Source organism: Neopelma chrysocephalum, unplaced genomic scaffold (assembly GCF_003984885.1).
Source record: "Neopelma chrysocephalum unplaced genomic scaffold, ASM398488v2 Primary Assembly neopelma1_76, whole genome shotgun sequence".
Lineage (NCBI taxonomy): Eukaryota > Metazoa > Chordata > Aves > Passeriformes > Pipridae > Neopelma > Neopelma chrysocephalum.
Window position 1 is genome coordinate 4622048 of NW_020897737.1, and position 25376 is coordinate 4647423.

The following is a 25376-nucleotide window of genomic DNA, read 5'->3' on the forward strand; positions in this document are numbered from 1 at the left end:
GCACTAACCCCAGGAAACCAGTGACTGCCTGGGGGACTGAGCGCTTAGTTTGTATTTGTGCAGCAGCTGAAATCACTGTGCTAGGGATAACCAAGCCAAGTCAGTTGACTTGTTAAAGCAATTTTTTGCTACTAACACTCCTGAGTGGTCATGGGAACCCAGTGCCACCGTGTGGCACCTTGGCCAAGAAGCCACACTGGTGACTCTCCTAGATATGGGGAGGGCAGATGGAGATCCCTGCTGCTCTGCCACTGTATATGGGGGAGGAAGGGAAGGTCTCCCTGGACTCTCTCCTCTTCTCCAGCCAGCCCCCTTTACCCAACTAATTGTGAATTTCCAGTGGCAGCTGTCCATTTGGTCCTGCCAATGTGCACCCCTATCCTCACCAGACCCTGTAGATCCTGATGTGGTCTCCAGAGAGACAGACGTGTTACCGTGTGTTCTGGCAGAGGGTAATGAAGTGTTTCTCTACAGGCAGCACAGCATGAATTTCAGCCTTTTGCTAGTCTTTAGCACACTGCCCAAGAGAAGCAGAAACCACTTACATGTTACTTATTCTTCCTAAATTCGCTCTTGGAAAACAGCTGAGGAATTATGGTTGAAATATTTCAAAAAACCCTTCCTTAGGCAGAGGCAAGCATAGCAAATTTCAGCTTGAGCAGTTCTGTGTAGCAATAAAGCAATGAAAATAGAGCTAATGGCAAATATTAAGCAGCCTTAGCCACAGGCAGCTTTACTAGCTCCAGCAGGAATGCGTGGTGTTTTCCCCATAAATACTGCATTGAAGTGCTGTATCTCTCACTCTGCTTCTGTTCAGCTAGCAGCAAAACCCAAAGCAAACTTTTCTGTATGCACAACCCTAACTGAAAACAAAGTAAATTAAATGAACTCTAAGTAGTGCCAATAATAGCTACTGGTTATTTTGCAGTAAAAATACCAATATTTTATCAGTTTTTAATAACTGTTTTTTCCTGCTGTTTACAACAACAAGAAACTTCTTCCAGTAACAACATAGTTATTCTCATGAAATTATTCAGCGAGTCTCAAATGAGCAATATATAAAAAACATCCTAAACAAAATTACTGAAATGTAATTGTGCTGCAAAGAAACAGAGATAAAGGAGGGTTTATTTCAATTTCCGCTTGGTGACTTTGCCTTAATCTCACTCCTGGTGAAACTCTTTTGCAAGAGAATCCACTCAATAATTTTCACTGTCACTGACAAATGGAAAGGAAGACACAGTGCTGGGTAGCATGAAACAATTTCAAGGTTATATATCATATGCATTTATCCTCTTTTATGTTTGTAATTTGTAAAAATAATCTGTAGTTTTTTTAGTCTCTTCATTACCTGAAATAAATATTTAAACTATTTGTACAACTGCTCTGCATCTCTGGATGCAAGTATCCTGAATTTGCAAATAGACTTTTCAGGTAAATTATGATAGTATAATAAGTTTATCTAGAATAGCTCTATTCAAAGATTTTTGGAAAAGCTAAAGTTTTACATAAAAAATGTAAGTTTGGTTCTTCAGCTGGCCTACATTGTCACTCTGGTGTCTGGATTAGTGGTACTTTTCACGTGTCCTTACCTTTTAAGAGATTTGTGACCTAAACAAGAGTCAACAGTTTCCTCATGCAGCCATCCAGGAACAAAATTCCTATGTTTCATTTGTGGAGAAAGTGAAGAAAGCATTGCTGTTGTTGAGCCTTCACTGGTGCTCTCCCTTTGCAGAAGACCAGAAGGGCTCATAGAACAGGAGACACTTTCAGTATGTAGCCTAGATGGGGAAGGGGTCTTTTTTCTTCAAATCGTAAAATATTAGAATCACCACCCTAGGGGTTATCCAAATCTGACTTTTTCTTTAACACTGTAGTTAAGAGTTTCTTCGGTTGCTGCTAAATAGAAATACTGAGAAAAAAAATAATCAAGAGTGTTGAAAGGCTTTGTGTTGACAGAGTATTTCCCAAGTTGAAAAAAACCAAGCAGTTTATTGAATATTCCTCAAACATTAGTCAAATGTCAGTTCAGCCCCAAACTGTCTTTCTCCTTCATGGTACCCTGCCCTATTCAGAAACCAAATGATCTTATTGTTTCTCCTGGTGAGTCCACATCACACAAGAGAATGGAGGCTTATGCAACTCCCATGTGGTGACATGGTGACGGAAAAACAGCTTTTTATGCCAAAATCATTCTTACAGAACTTGCCCATCCAATTCTAATTAGAAGTTGGAAAATTTTAATGAAAGAAAACCATGAATATTTTAGAGACAATAGCCCACTGGTAAAGTATTTCAGTTCAGCTCTTCTGCCTCTCTTTTTTTGCCTACACTCCAGCTTTTGCCAATGCCTCTCATAGGGGACTCAGAGGTGCACAAATTGTAGTCTCTCCTCCAAGCATTGGCTCTGATTTCCTCTCAGCCAGCTGTGGTCAAAAGACTTGCTGGGGAGAAAAGCTCCTTCTTGCAGAACAGTATTTGTGAGGTCTTGCCAGAACAGCTAGGTTTGTCCCTCACCACTCCATAGTCACTGGCATGGATTTCTATTGAACCATTGCTGCAAAAATAATCCAAAATGGTAGCTTACATCTAGAGGTATACAAAGTATTTTCATTTTAGTGACAATGCCCCTAATTTTATCAATCATTTGCATGGTAAATACTACGCAGTATGGCTAGATTTTGCAGTCATGATCGAATATTGTTTTCACAGGTGATATTAATATGTAAGGCTGAAACTAAGTACACAGGCCTGTTGGACATCTCAAAGCACAGGTAGCAGCTAGGGAGATTTATTAACTTGGCTCAGTATGGTAGGTACCTAACTTCCATAGATATTACAAAAGTTAGGTACGTAGGATGCTTAGGAGTGTATTGATATACACTCATCAATGTGTACCTGCACTGGCAGGTCTCTAGACAGCTTTAAAACCTACTCCATTAAACCATAAATCTCCTTACAACCACTTTGTTTGTGCTAGGACTACCTCCTGAAGGATATGTAGGCATCTGTCTGCTCCCTCACCCCTTGAAAGCCATGTGGAATTTTATACATCTCATTCTATAGCCTGGAGAGTCTGGGCTCTTGCACATGAATCAGATCAGAAATTGGAGCCTCTTTATTAAACTATTTCTGGATTTTTTCAGTTAAAGAAAGCAGGCTACAAAAACTACTCTGGTATTCTGACATACCAGCAGAAAATTAGCTCGAATGCACAGAAATATATAGTTATAATTAAAAGTTAAAGAAGAAAGAAGATTGTATTAAACACCAAAGTGATCATATGCAGTAACATTTAGTTGCTTTAGGTTCTTTAACCACATTTTCCCATTGTAGTTTCCATTTGTTAATTTAAAATGAGTGTTTATCTTCTCCACTTGTGGTTTTTTTAGCTGTAATAGTTGCCATGGTTATCACAAAGGCAAATTTAAATTTAAGGAATGCACAAAATTGATTTTTAGTGGTTCATTCTGGAATATATCTGTGGATGACAGATCTGGTTAATGAAACCTCTCCGCTCAGTCATATTTATTTCACGGGTTTGTTCACCCAGATGGTTAAGACTCTAATGGTTAGGGCACATTCATGAAAGATGGAAACCTGCATCTGGCCCTTAAACTGGCTACATGTTTTACACCAAAGAATCATTGTCAGTTGCAAACAAACAAAAAAAGAGGAGCTATAATCCTGGGAACAGACCTAGGACTTTCTCCTCCTTGGTTAGTACTTGCACCAGGCAGTTCCTGACAGAGGGGCGAATTTATTACTTCTGCCTCCTTCAGCTGCACCTACTGTCCATTCAGTAGCTTAAAGTTTGAAGATGAGAGAGTTATACATCCAGCTGGGGGAAATCAGGCACTTGACTCAAGTTCCTAAAACATAGGCAGCCAGGATTTTTTTCTCCACTGGCTTCCAAAAAGTGCTCAGCTGTCCCTCTGCTGAAACCTGAGAAACTGAACATTTGCTTTAGGAGAACTTCTTTACAAGACACCCGTAATTAAGGTGCAGATTTACCAACCCCTCATCTCAGATTTGCCCTTAGCTGGTGGTCCTGGCTGCCCCTGTGCAGACCCTGCCAGCAGTGCTTTCCTCTCCTTCTCCTCCCCTGCCTGCCTCCAGCTCTGCCCCATTGCCATCCACACCTGCGTTCTCAGGCAGCCTGGACAGCAGTGGAACATCCAGAGGTCTTATGTTGCCATGGGGAAACAAGCCAACTCAAATCATCCCCACCGTGGGTATTCCCTGTTAGACTCCTTGCAGCTCTCCAAACTTATCCCTGATTGCTGTCTCTGCTTTTATTTTTTGTTAACAAAAACCATTAAACTGGGAACACTGAAATCCCCACTGAGCCTTTTCCTTTCCCAGAACTGCCATATACAGCCTGATGCAGCTGTAATGAGAGTTTCAGAAACACAAAATCAAGCCAATGTAGTAAATTCCCATTGGAAATGATCACTGGCATCTATAAAGTTAAACATTATCCTCTGTCTAATATGAAATCCCTTGGCAGAAATGATGCAAACTTGTCTTCACTAAATGTATTAGCAGAAATGGGGGATAATTCTTGCTAATAAATAGACTGTAAATACTCTGTAGTCTTCCTGCACCTGAAAAGAACAAAGGAAATAGAAAGGTAAAGGAAAAGGAAGAGAAAAGAAAAAAAAAAGTGTTTTTCTGTTTTATTCAGGTTTTTGGTTTGTTTTTTTTTACTCTCTCAAGACAAAGTAGAGACTGTACAACTGCAAAATCATTTTCCATGCACCTTGAGGGAGGTGGCAACAAATGAACTCCAACTTTTAGACCCACCTAAGGGTTCATGCAGGCAAGACCTTCAAGATGTGTGGGTTCAATAGTTACACTCATGGTTTTTATGTGATCGTGGCCAAGTTACTTAACTCTGTGTTTCAGTCTCAGTTGTGCTCTGGAAGTGATAACAAAAGCCAATTTGTTTTTGCAACTGTTTATTTTTGCAAAACCTGAAGATTGCTCAATACTTTCCTGTTTATTTTGTTTTTTGAGAAGATAGAGATAAGGGAGAATTTTCCACTGGGAAGAAATCCAACATACAGCCTCAGACCAAGATGACATTAACCAATCTGCTAGTAAAGCTTTGACTCAAATTATGGGAACAATAGGCCCTCAGGACTCCCATGGGTCCTGTTTCCCCAGGAGACAACACCTCTGCAGGCACAGCGTGTGGGCCACAGTGGGCAGTCTGAGGAGTCGTGTGATTCACAGCAGTGGCCCAAGCACAGGCAGAGGCTCCAAGGAACTGAGGCAAACAAAGGGATTCATGTAACCGTTTTCATTGTGGGTGTAAAGATGAAACTTTCTCAATTCACCTAATTGAGAAAGGGTCTTTAGACCTGAGGATCTTTAGAATTTGTCATGTTGGGTCAATTTTCCAGCTCAATCAAAAAGTAACATGGAAATACCTAATTTCCAAAAAAACCACCATTTTTTTTCTTTTTCTTCTAATTTTCTCTCATATCATTTGTTTCTTCTCTCCTCCTACACCTGCAAATCTAGGCTTTCTAAGGAATGTCCTAATCCTGCATGTTATAGCATAGCAATGCTTTCCTCTTGGCTGGAGCTTAGAGGAGTGATGCCAAAATAAAAGAAAAAAAAGAAAGAAAAATTAAATTAGCCAAGTATTGAGCTTATCGCAAAAGGGAGAATGAGAGACATTAAACTTAAGAAAATCCAGGTGTATGGAACGGGTATATACTGCCTTAATTGAAACCAAGAAACATTCTAATTGTTACAAAATGCTAATAAGCAAAACCACCGGTTCCTTAAATGAACATTTTACTAAATCACAGGCATTTAATTTCCTCTCATGCATTTCAATAGCATGCACTGCCTGAAAATAAAGCACTAAAAGAAATGCGAAGATTCTGTTTACCAAAAAAAGATTTGTTGAGACAATTAGAGTTTTTACAAAGTGATATTTTAAAATATTATCCACCAGTTAAGCACAGCGAAAGCACATAATTTGGCACTAATTTGTCTCTAGCTCAAAATAGAAGGCACATTTCAGTAAAGTGTCTTTAGTAACCTTAGCAAGGGAATGTAAAGGAACTCCTCGTATGACTAAGAGGATGGAAAAACCTGGCACTTTGGGAAGCCCAGGGATGCAATATCCCTATATTGCTAATCAGAGCAACTTCATAAGTGCACTTTTTAAAGAACTGCAACTGATTAACTGATAATTAACCAGTGGAATTGATTTTTATTTCAGCCCATCAGCCCACACCTTGGTAGGACCATTTAACCTAAGGACAGATAACTTGTGTGCGATTTGGAAAAGCGGAATTGTGGAACAGAATTAAGACATTTTGCCTAGAATTACTCTGGAGGGTTTAGGTTAGTTATCTATGTTTGGTATGACCTTCATGAAATAGAAACCTTTTTGCTTTCATTTTATTCCTCTGACTGGGCAATTGGAATATCCCTGGTCTTTCTGCTAAAACGTCAGAATGGCCCTTGAAGCAAACTCAATTCCAAATTTGCCTACAGATTTTCTCAGGACAAATTATTCTCACTGAAGGACAACCTCATTTCTTACCTTTCTTTCCTACTGAAAAAGATGAGTGAGTAACCCTTCCCCATTTAGCCTTGGGAGCTATTCAGGCACTGCAGTGACAAATATCACCATTTCATTGTGGCTCAGTATTAAGTATTCAGACTTTTCAATGGTTCAGTACAGGTGTGAATTGGCATTCACTGTTTGCTAACCAGTCTTCCATGTCCTCTGTCCACAAAACCTTAACAACTGAACTGGCCCTGCTTTATTCAGAAAATTGAGTTATTAATGTATGGGGAAATGTATGCCCTGAGAATATTGGCACAGACAACATGAACACTGACTAGCTTTTGAGAAATTAAGTCTGTATTCAGGCTGAGACTGCAGGTTCACAGAAATGAATGGCCAAACCCTCAAATAACGTCAAAAAAAGCATATTTTTCATCTCAGTGGTCAAATTCAGTGCTTCAAATTCATTGAAGATACATGAACTATTACACACACATTATTCCCTACAAGTTGAAGTTCAGCTCTTAATCTTTTTACAAACCTAATGCAAGTAACAATTTTAGTGAAGCTACACCAACAACTGGAAAACAAAGCAATGAGAGTAGGTCCTTTGCTATAGCATAAAATGAGTGATAAATAAAGCCTTACAAACTGTCTAAGCCAACCCAATAAAAGCATTGCTGTGCAGAAGACTGGTAAAAGTCTAGCATAAGCTTAGGAAAGATAAATGTGAAACAGTACAGACATCTCAACTGTGCAAGGTTTATAGCAGTGTAACGTATATCTCAGCAATATAAAAATATATTTAATCAAATCTACAGAAAACTGCTTTATGAAGGAATGTTGTATTGTGTTCTGACTCTACTCTTCCACCGAGTATTTTGCTTCCACAAGTCACTTCCACACACAAGAAACAATTCCTTTTTCAACCTTTACCCAAATTCTTTCCCATCCATTACAATATAAAAAAATTTAACTTCCCTCTTTTAGACTTTACAGAAGGGTTTTTGCATCTTCTGAATAGAGATTGATCTGATCAATGATGGCAGGCTGCTACAAGGACACTGACACGTGTGACACCCACAGAGACTACCCCCATTTCCTGGGAAGGCTGGTGTAGTTTCCTCAGTCATCTTCATTTTCACTTTACCATTTCCTCATGCTTTCTCACAAGGTATCTCAAGTACCTTGCTAGAGGACAAATCTTACAGATCTAGATTTATCTTAATTTTCTATAAATAGTCATTCTCACCAGCTGTGTTTGCTGCTCTGCTGGACTATGCCATCTCACAGCAGGCCCCGAAGTGCTTCAGCTCCATTAGAAGGAGTTTAGTCATGCATAGGATCTGGGGATGAAATACTTACCAAAATCTCTCCTACTCCTTCACAACAACAACAACAACAAAAAAACAAACGAAACAAACTCACAAGAAAAAAAACACAGTGCCTGAGCATCTGCTTGCACACCCCTGTCAGCTATTTCAGGGCAGTGTCACTCACCAAAGGTAAGCCCAGATCCATCAGGCAAATTTGGCTGCCCAAACACTTCCCTTCATGATTCTGAATATTTTATGCACTCTTTCTTTTAATATTGACCTTTGTAATTTGACTTCTCTTCACTGTAAGTTCAAAACTGCTCCTTGGTTCTGGTAGGGAATTGCTTTTTCACAGCAGCATCCTGAGGCACACCAAAGTAACAAGGAAATTCAACCAGGCATGCTCCTCTTTGCACTCCTTGCTTGCCAACAGGAGTCAACAAAGTGCTGCTGCCAGGAGGCCAGCTGAGATGAACCACCTGTAGTAGCAATGCCTGAATTCTGTATGCCCTTGAGCACACAGAGGACACATTTGTCCCATTCCTGGAAGTGTTCCAGGCCAGGCTGGATGAGGCTTTTAACAACCTGGTCTAGTGGAAGATGTCCTTACCCATGGCAGAGGAGTTGGAACAACATAGTCTTTAAGGTTCCTTCCATCCCAAATCAGTCTATGGTTCTATGTTTATTTGAAGGCTGTAGGTCCATCTGATGTTCTCAGAGCATCATGGTTGCTCTTCTTTCCATGGATGACCCATTCCATCCAGAAGCCCACACTTTCAAAGCATCAAGGCTTTGTACTGGGCAAAGCAGTAATAATTTTGATGAGCCTGACAGACAGTGCCATGAACCTGCCTGGTGAATCCATTTGATGCCTGGTCCACAAAGATATACCAGATGAGAATTTTTCTAAGAGAATAATTTAACAGAAAGAATATACACTTTGTATTTTTTTTGCCAACAAGTGATGAAAATTAAATCACAGAAATTTTATTAATTCTCATTCTGCCTACAAAAAACACCCAAAACTAAACAGACAAAAAAACCATTGGAAAAAATAAAGAAAGTGACGTTCTCATGCAAATAATTTAGTAAATATAAAAGATTTGTTTTGTGCTTAGCAAACACCCAAACATTAAGGAGTAGGTGTATCTTACATACTGAACGGGAATCCTCTCTGTGTTTAGGATCCAAAAAGGACCTCGGACCTGTGCACTGATGCTGAAAGGGTGAAAGAATCTGAGAATAACATGAACATATACAAAGTGGGAAATGAGATTTATGTGTGAAAGTCAAAGCCAGCGTCTTGCCCTTTCAAGCAAATTGCATTTGCAGGAAAAAATACATCCCAGTACTTAGTTCATACAGAATTCAATAGGTTTCTACACATATACATGGGGACCTGTTTACATAAACTCCGATGAGGAACACGAACATGGAATAATAAGAATAATAGATTTCTATTCTTAGTATTGAATCACTAATAATGAAGGAAATCAGTGCAGTGAAATTTCTTTTTCAAATACAACAAACACCATTCCAAACTCATCATGAATTTTTCTGCCCAAGGCTGAGTGGGGAGAGACATCATCTATTTTCATTCCATGTACAATTCTTAAAAACAACATTGTAACTGAATGATTCAGAAATAGTGAGTCTTGGAGCAGTTATTTTTCCCAGTGCTTCAGAATAATGTTTCAAAATCCCAACAGAAAGCCCCCGTAAAAATGCAGGGGTCCAACAGTATATAGCATCAGTAAAGGTCTATGGTCTAACAGTCTCCATGCTCTCCAACTGAAGCTTTCTGGGTTTATTTGCCCTAGAAGTTGTCTCTACTTCCAGCCCTCCAATGCAGGCATGTCAATAGGCAGGTTCCCCTCCTCTGGCACAAGGTTCCTAGGAAGCATTAAAGGAGAAGGCATCAGGAAGCTATTTCTACTGCTTCCCCAGCCTCTGCTTAGCCTACCAACACCATGCAAGCAGCCATTCAAGCTTCTTGCTGTTACTCTGGTTCCTCCTGTCTCTCCTGTTAGCACGTGTCACAAGGATGTACGCCAGGGAACTGCCACTTGGCCACTTCCAACTCTCATCATCGGGCTCTCACAAAGATACTCACACTTTACCTCTTGTTAAAGCCCAGCTAGTACTTAAAAGGACCCCAGTAAATTACTTCTTTCAACAGTTCTTGAAAGTATCTGACTTTCTTTCTGTGTTTTTCCCCCTGCTCTCTTTATTAACTTCACCTTCTAATTAGGTCCCATGAAGATACATCTTCTCGTTTAACTTAAAAGGTTCATTGACCCTCTGGCGTACTGTTATAACCCATAACCTGTGAGTACAGTAATTAGGACATTATAAAACACTGAGCTGATCTGCACACTTCACATTCAGGGGAAGAGACGTGTGCTGCGTTGCAAAGAGAGCCGGCTGAAGCAAGAGAAGCCCAAAGTGAAGTAAAAATTAATATTTAAAAAAAGAAAGTGGGGATTATTCATGGGAAGAAGAGATTGATTGGAGCAACAAACTTCAAGGAGAGATGCTAAGGGCAGCACTCAATTTGCTTCAAGAAAGCTCCAGGAGCAGTAAGCAATAAAAGACAAGCAAAAGGTAGGAGAAGGAAGGACAGTAATCACTCTCTGACTTTTGTAACACATTCCTACCACAGCAGACTGGCTGTAACAGAGCACATGATAAGAAACTAGTCGAGAGTCAGCTTTTGTCACATGTTGCTCCTAGTGTGACCCGTGAGACAAAGAAGGACCCAAACTGTCTATATTCATACAGTCATGTAACTCCACAAAGATATTCATGCAAATTCAATAGGTCAACTTGATCATCAAGGAAATAATAGCACCTTTCCTAAAATGTTTTTCTTGTGAAGACAACTGGCTCATTTTATTCTTATTTACTATTACATTGTTTTTCAGCCAATAAAAAAAGAATGTGTCAAAATGTCTGACAACACTAACCACCAAGAGACAGATGAAACTGCAGATACAAGCCAGTGTTATACATCACTGTGAGTATGAAGCAGGATTTCAAGCACTTTTTTCAGACATCCCTGAAAGTAATGGTTTATGAACCACATCCTTGGGTTTTTAATCAACACAGATATACTGCCTTCAACAGGAGTACACTGCTAAATATATGTGTACTGATGTACAATATGATACACTAAAACAAGTATATCATGCTTAGATCTATGTCAAAGTAAAAAACGCATTAAGTGTGTACATGGAACTGTATTTGTACCAATGGAGAATGTAGCTCATTAAATTGCTAGATTTAATGACAAGATTGTTAACAGTACAGAGATATCTGCAAAATCCTTTGGATCATCCTGGATTATCTCTTCAGCTTTTCCTCTTACATAATTTTTAATTTCCTTGTCAGTTAATCCTGTTATGGAAGTGGTTTTGAACAAACACTTTAATTTTTGCATGTTCTAAGTGGTATATGATGCAAATTGATTTCCATGATATCCCTTTTCTATTGTGACCCTTCACCATTTAAGCTCTGCAATAATATTATATAATGGAGCCCACACATCATCCTTCCCTCTTTTATAACACAGTCACATCACAGCATGTACTTTTACGAGCACCTCAGAAAAATGCCTTGCTGGTTCTAAAACCCACACACAATTCTTTTTCCTTCTATTTTTTTTTCCCACAGAGATTCTGATTTGCTTCTTCAACATCAGTTATTTATCCCTGTAGCAGCCTGAAAAAATAGGCAATGTTAGTCTCTCTTGTAAATCCTGAATAAGCGATGTTAACGATTACAGTTTACAAAACCGTTGCTGCTGGAGACACCTCAAAGTTCATCAATGAAATAAAGTGCGCCTTAAAGTCTAGTGCTATTCCTATTAATCAAAGCTTTTCCACTCTATAGAAGCAGGCCTGCTTTGAGAGTATGTGTGTCTGGGGAACTCAGCTTGCTGTAATTCCATAAACATTCGTCTTCCCTGCAGAATCATGAGGCCGAAGGGAATCAATCAGGTATGATACAACCTGCAGTAAAAATGCTGAGATCCAGTCCAGTGACTTAGGGGCACACCTTCTACCTTGCCAGGAGGGTGTTTGTGAAGCTGGTCCCTTAACACAAAGACCCTCATTTCATGTTTGGCCAGTAGAAAGAGAAAAGGCTATGGTGATGTACAAACAAACTTTAATGCAAGTTCAAAAACCTTTCTTCTTTTTTTTTTTTAATTCTCCATTATATTAGAATATATAACGCCACTACATCCACAGTGCACCTAATGGTTTTAAAGGAAGGAGTTTCTGGAAGAAACAGCTATTCCAGTTTTTCTTTGACCATATTCTTTCTCTCAAATATCATGTTTATGAACCATGCTTTGTTTTCACATGTGGTAGAAAAGCTTTTTCTCTAGATGGCAATCATTAGATCCAGGTAAGCGTGCGATGATAATTTTGGTATTTGCTTGTTTAAAACAGAGTTCATGCCAATGATAAACAAACCTCAAAGCAAAAGGGAATGTTTGTGCAGATTCCAGTACTCCATCTCTCTCCAATGGGCTGCTACCCAGCCTTTTCACAATCAGCATAAGAACTCACATATGTTTCCATTTTGTTTCCATATTTTCCTTTTTGTAAACCAAAGAGGTTCATAAGAGATTATGCAATGAAAGACATTTTCTCTGCTCATCCAGACCTGATCTCCAAACATGATAAAATATTGCAAATAATTGGAACTATAAGAGCCAACTCTCACCTAAGCTGTCAGAAAAGATGGAGAAGCACCTGCAAAGGACTAAGGGTATTTGGAAGCATGCCAGAGGGATTAAACAAGGAACAAGAACTGCGTGGTCTTTGAAGGAGATAGCAAAGAGGAGAAAATAACGAAGAGAACGACAGCATAAATAACGTTTCAGAGCTGCAAGTGTCATAATCAGGTAAAAGGGAAAAAAAGATGGCTTTGGCGATCTGTGTGCTTATAGCTTGAAGGGAGATCAGAGAGCGAGTGCTATCATAGACAAGGAAGGATGTAAAGGGATCTGGAGGAGAAGATTTAAAATTGTTTCTGTCTGAGTTTCCTCACTGTAGAGTTCAGAGCTTTGGTGTTCTAGCCTTATTGAGACCATCATCATAATAATATAAGCACCAATAATAACCATTTCTGCTCCTCCTGTTTTTAAATCTCACATTTCACAGTTTAAAAATTCATCATGGTCCATTTACACAGCAGGTGCAACAAAAAAAGCTACCCTTGAGTTTCTATTCTCCATTAACCTTGCCAGCAAATGAAATCTGTGCCAGTTTAGGAAAACATAACATTTTTTTCTGGCTGCAGGTAGAGAAGGAGGAGAGGAACAGGTAGCAACAACCTTGTCTCTCTCTTGGTTTGGGGTTCATGCCAGCTGCATTGTTTGTATTTAGGCTTTGTTTTCTGGCATTTTCCCTTTAAGCATATATCTCTATTAACACAAACACATTATGAGAAGACTACAAGGTTAGATTTACGAAGTCAGCAACTCAAATGCACTGGAACACCAAAATTTGGGTTGTCTTCAAAAATAAGTATCGGGATGCATAGAACTGAAGCACCATCTTACACAGCCACCTCGGTTTATAATCTCCCTAGTTAAAAGTAACCAATGTCTATATCCTACGTGAACCAGCTACTACCAGAGACAAGAAATGTAGTTGGATAGTGAGCTTTGCAAGCATTTTCCAGCAGCAAAGAAACTTGTCTTCTGCTCTTTTTGGTTGTGGGGTGTTCAGTATCCTCAGGTTTCAGCCATTCTCCCTCTCATTGCTTTCCACTCATTTTCTCTGTACACCTGCCCCGGCACCTCACCCCTCTCTGCTCTGCTTCAATACCCAGCCTGCTCTGGATTGTGTTTTCACTGAGATACAACCCCACTGGGGTACTGCTACTTCACCTCCTGGGTCTCCCACTGTTTCTCCCACCCTGGTATGCCCATCCTGTTTTGTGCCATTTCTTTTTTGCTTTCTGATCACTAAGACTTGCACACAAAATTCCTCCTGGGCCATAAAGGAAGCACCAGTCTCTGGGAGCTCCCCATTCCTGATCTGTATTTCTGACCCTGTCTCCATTCTTCCCTACCTTGTTCCTGGCAAAGATGGATATTCTTTTGACACTACACTTTCAGGGCAAACAAAATATTTTTTCCTTAATTTTATTCTTGGAAACAGGTCTCTTACTTCAGCTGAAATAGAGAAAAAGTCTTGAAAGGAAAAGGCTGCTTTTAGAGTCTTGCACTGTCCTTGCACTGATAGCCTGCCTAGGAGATACAATCCAGTCCTGTGTTGTTCAGATAATTTTGATAATGTTTAAGTTAGATTATCAGAAAAAAAAATTAATGGGAGCACACTAATTTGAATTCAATCAGTAAATGTTCTTGAGTGAGTTCTTTCAAAGCCTTTTTGGTCAACAGTAAACCATGTTTATGAACTCTGATCACAGATGAATTTCATGACAGGTGATTTTTTTTTTATTTATTTTTTTTTTAGAAAAAGGAAACATGAGCTTCTGTTTGTTCAGCATGTCTATAGTCCCACTTCTGGGAGCCAACATAGTCATACTAATATATCACTGTCACTGTTTGAAAAACAGCCCCAAATTTATGGCAGGCGCCAAACCCTAAAATAAACATATAACAAACAGTTCTGGGAGCAGTAGAAGCAGCAAAGCCTGATTTATTACAGATGAATTACGGCTGAATTTGCTAACAAACTAAGCTGTGACCAATGCTTTTGCCTTGGTTGAAACAGTCAAAACATCTATTTCACCTGTAGTCTCCCTAGTGCAATCGGGGATGTGCTCATGTAAGTCTATCCCTTACTGGTCCCTTTGTTTTACCTAGTCACTTAGCAACTTCAAACCCATTGGAAAATGGTGTATCTAAGTCCTCTAAAATTCAGCAAACCACCTTGAAAGTCATTGGAGGAATTATCCATATATCTGTATTCTGTACACACAGAGAAGAGGGAACAATAAATCTTAAACCTATGCAGTAAACTAGATATTTTTCCATAATTTTCCAAGCATTGACAAAACTTTCGTTTCTTAAATATGTCTATAATATCCATTGATTCTGTAGATCATACCTGAGCTATTTTTAGGTCATAGAAATATAAAATTCAAATTGTAATATGAGGGATTTGCAATACCCTAGTGAGAAATAACTGTTTATTGAGGAATGTGTCAAAGCCAGCCTTTGATGCCACTGACTGCTATTACATGTTTATGCAGCAAAGGCACACACAATCTGCTGTGGGGCACCTGTATTGGAAGCTTCTGGGTCAAACAACTGAAAAGTCTTTCAACTTGGTTTTCACTTTGTTTCTTAAATGTCTTAGTGAGAATATCCAATATAAAAAATTTAATGTGATTTCTCCAGACTGCAGGAGGTATATGAAAACTGATGGCACATTCCCATGAGTACAGTTTACACTACAGGGAACAAACGATTCCAAAAGTCAAAGACAGTGAAGACAAAGACCTCCTAATGTGAGGGACCAGAGGTGAAAATTAGTGGGGAAATAAGCAAGGGGAAAATAAAGAACTGATAAAACAGATAGAATAACACCAAATCTCTGAATAATCTACACCCTCCAAAAATGCAAACAGTTCTTTGAATTAATGTGGTCATGTAGAATACATATTGCTATTCCACCAGCCCATGTGAATACAGATTTCAACCCTAGGAAGAGTATGTTCTTTCAGGGTGCTCACTGGTAGCTGTTTGAATACCTGTTCTGTTTATCCTATCTTATCCTATCCTATCCTACCCTATCCTATCCCATCCTATCCTATCCCATCCTATTCCTCTTACATCATACTTATCATTGCATGTTGTCAAAATCTTTCAGCTGGATGTTACATAACATGACTCAAAACTGTTCCATACAGTAATCACAAATTTGCAGCAATTATTTTATTCTCTGGAGAATGTTTTCCTGAAAATAAAAAAAAAAAACCACAACAAATTCATATTACACTGACTAATTTATATTTATTGAAAAATTAGGATAGTTTCACAAAATACAGAGTGAATCCTTGTGTTCCTGAAACTACAATTCAGTGAGACAGAGAGCAGCTCTTGGAGTTGGCGCTGGTCTCCAGAGATAACATCCCCACAGCCATCCCTATGGTCAGAAAATCCCAGCTGGTAGTTTTGGTGATTTTTGTAGATCAGACACCAAAAACTAGTTTCATAGAGGCAATTGAAAGGTTCAAAATTAACCACCATGTCTTATTTGAGTGTGCATTTTCTTCTTGATTTCAAGAGGAAGTTCTGGGTGGAAACTGGACATCTAAAAGTGCCTGTGGCTCTGACCTCTACTGACTGTAGGTTATAGGTTAGAATTGTGTTCTTTTTCTGAAAGGTATCTGAAAGCTGTCCCTCCAGAACCAAAATGGCATTGTGTGATTTTACTCTGAAGTGACTGCTAGGGAGAAATGCCATCCATTTAAACTTCAGTATTTGCTGTTGTTTCAGAGTTTCACAGCTGCGCACTTCCTGACTCAAGCACATTTGACCTGCAAGTCCTAATGATGCATAGCCCAAAGTGATGTGACCTTTTTGACTAGATCTCAGGGTCCCAGTATAACAAAAATGACAAAAAAGATAGCTATGAAACTAAATAAAGAGCTCAAAGTTAAAATTTCTCTTTTAAGATCAATGAAAAGGTTTTATTTGAAGAAGTTATTGCCCATTTCTGTGAATAATGAGGCTGCTGCCAGAAACCTAAGAGATATGTCCCCCCAGGCCATGGTATAGAACTAAAACCAAGTGAAAGAGACTACAACATATTAATTAGTCAGTGGACTTCCAGCTTCTCATTAACAGTCTCCACTGAAGTTTCAGTAATTCCTAAGCATTCCATAATAAAATAGAACCCACTCCAAGGATCCAAGCATCAACAGATTAATTCAGTGAACTTCTGACCCTAGTGTGAGGATTGAGTTCTAATCCTAAATCTAAGGAAGATTAAGGAGGAAAATTCCATAAACACACAAAGGCCAAGACAAAACCAATCAACCAACCAACCAACCAAAAAACAACAAGGCAAGGCAAATTTTTTATCATAGGTTGTTGCAAAAACTACAGGAGTTGGATTGCCTGATGCCATTAAGAGATTTTTCAAAGGAATATGATTACTACCATCTACAAATTAGTCTTTTGTGCTGAACTTCCCTGAAACATTTGTTTTGTTCTCTTTCCTCTTTTTCTTCCTTTTGACTTAATACATATAAAATAAAGGGTTTAGTTAGTGAAGAATCAAATACTTTAAATTTGCTGAGACATTCTGAAGACTCCATGTCTCTGGTCAGATGCCAGAAGCCTTGAGTTTCAATTACTTTGCATCTTGTGGTGGACAAAGATTTCAGTTGTGTTATGTCAAGGCTGAAGTGTGAACATATTAGACATATTACCACTCTTTAGACACAAGAAAATCTACAAGTCAAGGAGCAGAGAGGTAGAGGAGGAGGTAAAAAGGAAAAGACATGCATCAGAGTGCCTGACCACTCTCTGCCCAAATTCTCCAACTTTAGTCTGAAGTTCTCTCCCTCAAAACAGGTCTCTCCCATGTGGATCTTCAGGAACTTTGCCAGAATTAAACTCTCTATGTACTCCACTGCTCTGTCAGATGTCACTGAGTCACCGGGGGCTGCAAAGTTACTAAGGATGGGCAGGACACATGTGCATATGAACCACTGCGGCATAAATCTTTTCCTTCAGAAAACCAGGCTAAGACTAAATCCTTTGACGTGCGTTTTCTATGACATACTGCCGCTTAGTCATGAGGAAGTGATGCAGGACAAGAAGGAGTTCTCTTTGGGAGCCACATAAATACAGTTTCCTAAGAAATTTTATAGTACATTCAACTACTGTACATTTTTCTAAAAAGTCCCATTTCTTTGAAAGACAAAAATCAGGAAAATATTTTTCTTTTCCCAAGAGTTCCACTTTTCATCTTCAGCATGGCGTTAAAAGTTCACGAGGATAAAAAAAGACAGCAAAAGGCAAAGCAAAGCAGTAAGTCTGTGCTGCTTATTTTAATAAGCAATGCTACTGTTCCAGTATCCATCTGGCTAAACAGTCCCCTATTTTGAATGTTAGCATCACAAGTTTCCAAGAAAAAAAAAGTAATTCTAAAAATTTTAACATTAAAGGAGAAAAAGCGTACACACTACGAGACCCAGTAAGAATGCAATATTCTGGTAACTTTGAATTAGATTTGCCATAAATTAGAGGGTTATAGAAAAATCTATTTCAGGAAAGGCTGAGTTTCTCCTTAACAAAAGATACATCCACTTTTTTTTTTTGCTAAATTAAGTCAGGATAACCCTATAAGGGCTCTTCATCAGTATTCTGCTGATAAAATGCTATTTATGCAAGCAGTGAAGAGCTAAGGAAATAACAAAGGTCTCAAAGAAATATAAAGAAAAACCCAGTGACTGTACTAGAGTTGTCCTCTCACCTGCACAATGCAAGTTTGCACATTACTTTTCTGTATCTCATCCTCAGTGCCAGGGATTTATTCAGTGCATGGAAGTATGAAGACAAACAATGGCTTTTCTCACCTCTGCAGAAAGCAGCTCCACAACTGCAATGAGAGTGAGGGAGGATTGAGTTTTAACTTTAATTCTCCTGTGCCAAACAAAGAAGTCGCAAAACTTTCTACAGAAGGTGAAGAATTTCTCAGTAAGGGAGAAACAGCAGCTTATGTCAGTTTATACTCAGTATCTATTTTTGCCCATATTTTAAAAGATTTTGTTAATGATCCTACTTTAAGTCTGAAAAAAAAATCAAGCTAGGAATAGAACAGTATAGAGATATCAAATAGATCATCTGGGGTGTCTACCTACAATTGAACATATTTTCATTATTGTACAATATACTTCAAAGAGACAGTGTCTTACACTGAATTTGCAGAGGAAAAGGAAGAAATTATGCTTGATTAATAAATGTTCTTGACTGAGCCATTTAACAGAACAGGACATAGAAAAAGATCTTAGTATTCTGTTAACAAGTTCACAAAAATGCAGTGAGGGTAACATCTGTGAGCCATATAAAGTAGGAGGCAGAGAAATAACAAATGAGACAGATGCAGTCAGACATGGCAAGACTCATTGGCAGGATAAATTATTCCATCTAACCATCTCTATCTCAGGGACCTACAGATCTCCCATGGTCTTTAACTTTTTTTTAACTGGTTTGGAATCTTTCATTTTTATTGTGTGTTGCAGCACTGTGAACATACTATAACTCATATTGAGGATAATTTGATTAGGATTTTTTTTTGTTAAATTTGTTTTCTGTAAAATGAAACCCACAGGGATATTAGATGCATTAATCTAAACAATTACCAGTATTTTTTAACCAGTTGAATGCAATTTTGTCAATTTGGTAAAGATGAGTAAGACTACAATAAAAAGAAAGCACAATTTTCAGACACAACTGTTAACTCCTGGAGCTCTCCCACCTTCCTCAATACAGATGATGAACTACAAGCACATGTGGTTCATTGGTTGCTTCCTGGTAATCCCATTGCACAAACTTACCTTACACCACCTTTGGGATGAGAGACAATAAAATGCACAAGCAAATATTTCCATAAATTTGGCATTCCTTTGATGAGAAATGTTTAGAAGTTCAAGATAATTCAACATTGGAAACACAAAGAAGAATATGTAGTTAAATTTGGACCACTGATAGACTAGGTTTACCTGTATTCAGAACACTAATTTATAGGTATATTAAGAGCAGGTAATCCACATTTTTTTAGTTATCTCTTTCTCAGTGAAATCTCTGTGAAAAACCAGAAGATTCCTTCCACAGTGACTTTGAACCATAAGTATGCTGACCTTTAAAAATCAACAACATTTTGTGGTTTTGTTCTTATCTTTCCTCTCACTGACAACTACGATAAAATTGTTGGCAGACTTTCAATATCTCAGACCATGGACTTTTAGTGAGTCACCAACTGTTCAGATACCTTGTTATTCACAGCCCAGTTTCTTCCTCAAGCCTCGAGGGACCACTGGTGTGGGAAGTGCAAGATGTTAGTTGTGATTCTGGATCTGGCACCTTTATAGTAAAGCTATCCTGCCTTGAGCCCTAAGGCAAGAGCAGCTGTATATCAAAGTGGCATTGAGTTTCACAGTTGCCATAGTGGGTATTTGACATATAAAATGCCTGTGCTGCTTTGGGGTCTCAAAATCAGGAAGGCTTTGAAGTCATATGAGAATATTACTATATTGGTTTTACCCAAAGAGCACAGGTTATTTGGAACAGAGCAACTCACTACCTTGAAAATTTTTTTTTTTTAGAGATAAATGCTGCTCCACCTCCACCTCAGTGGTTCTCAGTGTTTTTGTTATATTCTTGTAACATCAGAGATATTGGTGAATTCTGCTGTAGCAAAGATGCCAGCCCAAATCCATGAGCCTAGTGCTAATTGAATTTACCTGTTGAAATCAGAGAAAAACAATTAAACTTAACTCCTTTTACCTGAGATAGGAGGTTCAGGAGGGGCCAACAGAAAAGAGACAAACATTTTGTGTTGCAATCCTCATGATGAAGCCACATCCTTTCCCTGAGCTGTGGCAATGCTGCTGCAGGAGTCCTACAGGGAGAAGCATAAGGAACAGATCAAGTAAAGATTGCAGAAAAACAGTGCAGGGCTGCAGGATCCCATGAGGTGCTGGACTGTATGAGTTGGGGATGAGGGAATGAGACAGGCTTAGCAGGCTAAGTGTCTGATGAGCAAGGGGAAGAAGATGGGAATATAGAGATTTGTTGGGTGATATGTTATTCAAGTGGTCACAGTTATGTCTCTGGTTTGGTTAGAGAAAAGAAGTGTCAAAATGAGTTATTTTTTCACTATCAGCAAGGAACTAGGTCTTGAGGCAATATAAATCAGCATGTAGCTGCTGACCATGGTGACCTCATACAGGTTCACGCACAGTCTAGACCTCTGTGGCTAGTATGATGTCCCACTTCTGCTCTGGTTATGTCATTTTGTTACAATGAACTTTCTTTGTTCAAGAAAGCTTCTTTGGCTTCCTATGCAGATCTAGTAATCTGGTTGGTTTGATTTAGTTTGGTTTTTTCCCCTCAATTATCAAATCAAGACAAGCAGCAGGTGCTTTTGTACAGCTGACTAAAAAGGCTCCTCATGTTTTTGCTTTTGACACGTATAAACGAATGTAACCAGTTATCACCATTGAGAGGGACTACAGAGGGCATTCACTAGCAAAAAAGCAAGCAAAACTCTTACTGAAAATCCACCCTTGTGATTTTTGAATTTCATATTTGTGTCCATACAGTATTTGAAGTAAATTTCATCTTGTGATATTTAATATAGCCATCCCTAGCTCAATCACATATAATTAGCTTAGTAAGAGAAGAAACACTGACTTACTAAAGAATACAATAAATCTTTCAGATCTTTGTTTCAAAGCACAGTAAAATATGTCAGAAAGCCCCCTTACTTAAAAGTTTCTGGCCCAAGTCCAACCCCTGCAGCAGAGATAAATACATGGATGGGGATCACTCTTTAAAGCAGTATGTTCAGGAGTGATCTTTAGCCACAACAAAGCCAAGCATGACAAAGAGTTGTCCAACAAGTTTCCTTCTAATGGCCTCGCTTTGTATTAGGCCTTGGTGCTAGTGCCTATTAGCTGAGCAGAGTAAAGTTTCATGAAATTGCAACCTAGCTGTATAAAAATTGTGAGCCATTTAGATATTCCCCTGTTCTTCAGATGTATCTGTACACATAAACAAGAAAAAACAAATCTAGTGGCTGAGCGACCCTATCCTAGGACCTGGCTACTATATTGATTTCACAGATTAGAAGGTCTACTCCTTTTTGGTTTTCAGAGACATCTAAGCAGTGTGGCACACTTAGCATTGTCCATTAAATGTGATACGATAGAAAACTACTACTTGTTTCTACTTAAACCTCTAACAAATTGGGACCTTAAGCACAGAAGAGCCCTAAAATGCTAAAGCATGTCACTGTCTCAGGAGCACTCCACAACAGTAGGGTTGGAAGAGCCTAAAAATATTGTCTACTTGTTTGAATCTGGGATGGTTGAAAGACTAAAGGTAAAGATGAGCAAAAGACTTTGTAATTAAACTGCAATGTAAGAAAAAGTCATCCAGAGCCCTTAGAGAAACACGTTCCAGATCATCCATGAGCTCACAGGCTGCTTGGGGAAGCTGCCGATAAACTGCGTCTTGACTTGTACCCGCTCTGAGCTGTGTGACTCCTGTGGTCGCCTCCACCATGCCTATTCCTCTTTAAAACTCCACGCTGCTGTTTCTGATTTGCATGATTTGTAGGGGGGCTTTAAACTCAGAGCTCGGGAGGTGCTTCTTTGGTGGTGTGGGCCTCACCCACCCTTTGTGAACTGAAGTTTCAATACATCACCATTGCTGGCAAAGTCTCTGACCAGCTGCTGTATCAATGGCAGCTGGTGATCGATCACAAGCCTAGGGCAGTGTGGGAGAAAGAATGGATAGAAAAGCTTCAACTTAGCTGTCTTGAACTGACATAACTGTAGTTACCATTCTTTCAAGATTACTAGGCACATTTTTTTTCTTTAAGTGTCTCATCTGAGGCTCTTTGCATTGTTTCTCTAACAAATTTGAGGATATTTATGTTTCTATTAATCTTCTATTAAGACTTTTTCATCTTTCATTTTATGATCTCACATTGCCTTTCCTTTGACAAAACATCTCTTCTGTTAAGGCACTTCTCTGTGATATTTGGATAGAACAGACTTTGAAACAAATTAGGCCTTGATTAGTCCCTGCCTGTTTCTCTTCTCTCTTTCTGCCTTTCCTTAAACTTTTCCCAAAATTTCAGTGAAAGCACAGATTTCAACATAAAACTTGAATTCTTGAGATTAGAGCATGCAGTGAGGCTCACTACTTTTTATCTGAAATGGGGTAGACAGCAGGTAGCATTTAGTGCATTGCCTTTTTCTTGAAATTACTATCTTTATTTTTTTCTGCTCTTGTTCTGTACCTTTGCCATATCTGTATTGGAAAGCACATTAGAAAAAAGGAAAAAGGAGAATAAAATGGATTTTCTGCCTCTCTGAGGTAATTTCTTTCCCCCATTGGTTTCTGTGAAATGATCAAAGCCATTTACTGAGATAGCAGGAAAAGGTTTAAAATGTGTTTGTCCCCTGTTTTGCTGCTGCTCTGCCTGAGCCTCTTTTTCCCTTTGCCATTTACAGTATTGGTAGCTTCATTAACTAGGGGCTACAACAACCCAACCTGCCCTCATTCTCCAGGGAGTGTCCTCTCTCCCTGTCTTCAGCTACGTATTTTGCTACTGCTGCACATTCAAACCAGGCCCTTTTCCAGCTAGTTTGACCTGGTCAAACAACTAAGAGCAGCCCTAACCTGATGGTATATCCTGGTGGGAGGAATCCCTCCTGGGTGAATACACCCTCACCTCGCATAGAGCCTCCCCAGCCACTTGCTCCCCATCTTTGCTCACCCCATATAGCTGCTGGAACATGGATAAAGGCCGGGATCAGGGAGACAACTGTGGTTCCTAATGTCTTGCCCATTTGTAGCTGGTTCTTGGTCATCTGTTGGACCTATGGGTCATGCACCTTAGCCAAAAGTGGTCCTCATGTCAGTCAAATTTAAGCAGAAGAAACAGATAGTCCAGGTTTTGGAATGTGTGCACCTTGCTCTTTGCCCCCCTCAGCCCTTTTTGTCTCACCACCCAGGGACTAAAAGTTTTGCTACTGCTAACAGTAGCATCATACTTACTTCATGGGGTTGTACAATCACTGGCTTTTCTGTGTAGGAAAATATGGATTTGGATGCACTCCCAAAACACTGAAGGGAAGGATGCAAAGATAAGTCAGCTCAACATAGAAACCATGAGAACAATCATTCTCAGCCAGTGAAGGAAGCTGACAAAGCATAGTAATACCTAGAACTTCAGAAAATCAGTAGCAAAGTATGCTCTGACACCACAACATGTACCTGTCCAGTGGATTTTAATGAAACCAAAGCGATTATGAAAATAGAAGGATCTCCCAGCATCGTTTTGCACCAAGGAGGTACCCATTCCTTTGGGATCTGAATAAGAAATGCATAACTAGCTTCATCATGGCTAGGCTTCGCGAACGAAGATTTGGGAAGGGCTCTACCCATTTTTCATGCAAGCGCGTTGGTGGCTAAAAAGGCCAATACGAGAAAGGCAAGTCCGGTTGCAAAAGACACAGCAGAAAGACTCCTTAGATGGTATATTCTGCAAGGTTCGATTCTTTCTGCATTGTCTTTTCTCCTCAAGAGTGATCCTGCGTGCCTTCTCAAAAGCATCAGCAGCGTTATAAATGGTCTGTCTCCAGGCCTCCCGATTAGAGGCCAGAGTGGACCAGTTATGGTGATCAATATGCCCGAGGCTGAGTTGTTGCTTCAGGGAGTCCTTGTATCTTTTCTTTGGAGCTCCTCTCTTGCGGCAGCCAGTGGCAAGTTCACCATAGAGCAGGATCTTAGGGAGGCGGTGGTCCTTCATCCTAGAGATGTGCCCTGCCCAACGCAGTTGCGTTCTCAGGAGCATGGCCTCAATACTCGTAATTGCTGCCTGTTCGAGAACAGATGTATTGGTCACATAGTCTGACCAATGGATGTTAAGGATTGTACGGAGGCAGCGTTGATGGAAGCGTTCTAGGAGACGCAGGTGGTGGCGGTAGATGACCCATGATTCGGAACCATATAAAAGAGTAGACAGCACTATGGCTCTGTAAACACTGATCTTGGTGCTTTTCTTCAAGTGTTTATTACGCCAAACTCGTTTATGGAGTTTTCCAAAAGCACTGTATGCCTTCGCTAACCTATTGTCTATCTCCCCATCAATCTTACCATCTGAGGAGATGAGGCTGCCTAGGTAATTAAACTGTTGGACTGAATTGAGTTCTGACTGGCCGATGGTGATGTGGGGACGGTGGGGGACTTCCTGAGGTGCAGGCTGATGGAGAACTTCTGTCTTCTTTAAGCTGACTTCCAGCCCAAAGAGCTCAGCAGCCTCTGCAAAGCAGGATGTTAAACGCTGCAGAGCTGCTTCTGTGTGGGCAACAAGGGCGGCGTCATCAGCATAGAGCAGCTCCCGGACAAGATGGTTTAGGGTCTTAGTATGGGCCTTCAGTCGCCTTAGGTTGAATAGGCTTCCATCAGTACGATATCGAATGTAGATACCGTCCTGATCGTCGAGGTCTGCCGAGGCCCTTTGAAGCATCATACTGAAAAAGACTGTGAATAGGGTAGGAGCGAGAACGCAGCCTTGTTTCACACCATTCTTTATTAGAAAGGGCTCAGAAAGTGTGTTGCCATATCTGACTTGGCCGTGCTGATCCTCATGAAGTGAGATGATCATTTTAAGGAACTTGGGGGGACAACCTAAACGTTCCAAAATCTGCCAAAGACCTTTTCTGCTCACAGTATCGAAAGCCTTGGTGAGGTCGACAAAGGTTACATAGAGACCTTTGTTCTGTTCCCT

At 39.6% G+C, this 25376-nt stretch overlaps 2 long non-coding RNA genes across 5 annotated transcripts in view; one reads left to right on the forward strand and one right to left on the reverse strand.

The window, feature by feature from the left end:
- Positions 1-8859: 8859 nt before the first annotated feature.
- The window catches only part of LOC113970244, a 65223-nt gene continuing 48706 nt past the window's right edge, over positions 8860-25376 (reverse strand). For 2 of the 3 annotated variants that reach the window (XR_003535094.1, XR_003535092.1), the window contains exons 4-7: positions 23861-23956; positions 20401-20471; positions 20154-20313; positions 8860-9744 (exon numbers count right to left, since the gene is read on the reverse strand). This is a non-coding gene — a long non-coding RNA (uncharacterized LOC113970244). Of the gene's footprint in view, positions 9745-19162; positions 20314-20400; positions 20472-23860; positions 23957-25376 lie in introns of those variants that run through there. The other variant, XR_003535093.1, reaches the window with a different exon arrangement.
- On the forward strand, positions 9731-16938 carry LOC113970245. Of its 2 annotated transcripts, XR_003535096.1 has the most exons (4): positions 9731-10039; positions 10776-10867; positions 11743-11849; positions 16337-16938. It is a non-coding gene; the product is annotated as an uncharacterized LOC113970245 (long non-coding RNA). The 2 variants fall into 2 exon arrangements; XR_003535095.1 differs by lacking the exon at positions 16337-16938 and having other exon boundaries at positions 11743-11988.